This window comes from Schistocerca gregaria, unplaced genomic scaffold (genome assembly GCF_023897955.1).
Source record: "Schistocerca gregaria isolate iqSchGreg1 unplaced genomic scaffold, iqSchGreg1.2 ptg000341l, whole genome shotgun sequence".
In the NCBI taxonomy this organism is placed as follows: Eukaryota; Metazoa; Arthropoda; class Insecta; order Orthoptera; family Acrididae; genus Schistocerca; species Schistocerca gregaria.
The window spans coordinates 282,501-285,000 of NW_026061805.1; the positions used below are offsets into that span (position 1 = coordinate 282,501).

A 2,500-nucleotide genomic window follows, 5' to 3' on the forward strand; every position below is an offset into this window, starting at 1 on the left:
CTTAACCTAACTTACACTGCACCTTAACCTAACTTACACTGCACCTTAACCTAACTTACACTGCACCTTAACCTAACTTACACTGCACCTTAACTGTCACATGTAACGTCACAGGAATGTAGCTTTGCCTAACAGCAACCCTCTGAACATAGTTCACTGCTTGGATCCTCTGGTGTCATGTGTATTTCTTGATGCCATGGTGCGTACCCTCACATAAAGGTCTTTCGAGTGTTGCGTACTTTCTACACAGTCCCGCTAACCACTGGAAGGGTGTACCGCTACAGAACGAATATCGCCCTCCCCTCCTGCCCTTCCAAGCTGGTCGGTCAGGCGTTTGTTTGTGAAATGAGCCTTGCAGCTGTTCAGTTGCATTCGGTTGTCGATGCAGTCAGTGTACGTTGTGGTACGGCCTGTGTGGACTGTCCGCTGATGTACGCGTAACCCACACTGATCATCCGTCGTTACGTACTGAGTGACATAATGTGGCACATGCTTGACCGTACACCGGCTGCGCCCTACAATGGCGAATCATAAGGGCCATATGTTGTGCACGATGCTACTTGTCTCGTCTCCCCATTACAGCGAGATTGCACTGTTGTACGCCGTACAGACATGTGGTAAGTAGGTACGGACGAAAGTATTGCATGTTGCCCCCCCCCCCCCTCCTCCCTCTGCCGGGAATCAGCGTGAGCCGTCTGTTGATGTAGCGACGAGGGTTTTCCTATTTAATCGTATTGCCCCACACAACATGATAGCACGGTGGACCGCGTTCCACATCTGCGACATGCTACAGAGGCCGGTTGACAGTCGACCGCGCAAGGGACATTGCACACGTGCGCGGACCATCTTCCACGTGTTCTCTCGTGTACATGCCGCAGTGTGTATGTGGGCTGATGTAGCGTGTCGTGACACATAACATGCAGGCATGCCAGAATCGTAGATTTCGCAAATGTAGATTGACGTATACGTTTGCTGCCAAAGATCCGCAAATGAACTGGAAATCAGTTGTTGAGCGGTTGTTCGCGCTGCAGGTGCATCGGTGATAGCGACGATCGGTACATCTGTGAACCGGTTGTTTCGGCGGTACCCGCCATGCCCCCGAACCTGAGTTGGCCATGTGGGTATGAAGCGATACGAGGCTGTGGCTTGGCGGGACAGTCCCCGGCCGGTGAGGGGGGGCCGCCCGGCGTGCTGGCCGCGCGCTGCGTGAGCGCACGCACTACAGCCGGCTGGTGGGGGGCGCCCAGTGGCAGGAGCGCCGGCCGACGGGCCCGGCTGGCGTCCCCAGCTATGCGCCGGCGCACCCTGCGCGCGGCGCCAGGCGGCCAAAGTGGGTTCTGCCGAGCCCGGTGCGCAGCGCGGTGGACATCTGCAGTGTGCTGGTCCGATTGCGGACTGTGTGCGTTGAGGATGCGCCGCCGCCCGGCACTCGGCGTCGCGACGCCGTCTGCTGCTCGGTCGCCCCCAGCGGTTCTCGCAGGTGGTTTGTATCGCAGCTCTGCGGACGTGTTGGCGCGTGCGCTGTGCTGGGAGAGTTCGCTTCTGCACCCAAGTGGGGCTTTGCCCTTCTGTGGCGCTGGCGTTGGAGCTGCCGGTCACCGTAGGTGGCGCGTGTTGTTTCCCGCCGGCAATGCCACGACAGCACGCTCCCGGGCCTCTGTCGGCAGCGGCAAGCTCAGTTGGGAGCACGGGTGTTCGCACTGAAAGCGTCTACTCGCCTATCTCCGGGCGATTGCGCCTCTCTCGAACCCGACCAAGTACTTAGGACGGCGCTGCGCGCCGCCGGGACCTGAGAGGGTTTCGAGGTGTATCGTGCAGGGGAGCTCAGCCTCCTCCTGTTTGCAGAATAATTGAGCGGACGCTTGCGTGTTCGCGCGGGCCCTCGGGACACACTCCCGGGCGGCCGGCTGCTCAGCTCTCGTTGACGCAGCTCCCTGGTTGATCCTGCCAGTAGTCATATGCTTGTCTCAAAGATTAAGCCATGCATGTCTCAGTACAAGCCGCATTAAGGTGAAACCGCGAATGGCTCATTAAATCAGTTATGGTTCCTTAGATCGTACCCACGTTACTTGGATAACTGTGGTAATTCTAGAGCTAATACATGCAAACAGAGTCCCGACCAGAGATGGAAGGGACGCTTTTATTAGATCAAAACCAATCGGATTGGCTCGTCTGGTCCGTTTGCCTTGGTGACTCTGAATAACTTTGGGCTGATCGCACGGTCCTCGTACCGGCGACGCATCTTTCAAATGTCTGCCTTATCAACTGTCGATGGTAGGTTCTGCGCCTACCATGGTTGTAACGGGTAACGGGGAATCAGGGTTCGATTCCGGAGAGGGAGCCTGAGAAACGGCTACCACATCCAAGGAAGGCAGCAGGCGCGCAAATTACCCACTCCCGGCACGGGGAGGTAGTGACGAAAAATAACGATACGGGACTCATCCGAGGCCCCGTAATCGGAATGAGTACACTTTAAATCCTTTAACGAGTATCTATTGGA

At 56.8% G+C, this 2,500-nt stretch overlaps 1 non-coding gene across 1 annotated transcript in view; it reads left to right on the top strand.

Annotated features, from left to right (window-relative positions):
- Window positions 1-1,931: 1,931 nt before the first annotated feature.
- The window catches only part of LOC126307517 (small subunit ribosomal RNA), a 1,921-nt gene continuing 1,352 nt past the window's right edge, over window positions 1,932-2,500 (top strand). The window contains exon 1 of the ribosomal RNA XR_007553568.1: window positions 1,932-2,500. This exon is cut by the window's right edge and continues 1,352 nt beyond it. This is a non-coding gene — a ribosomal RNA (small subunit ribosomal RNA).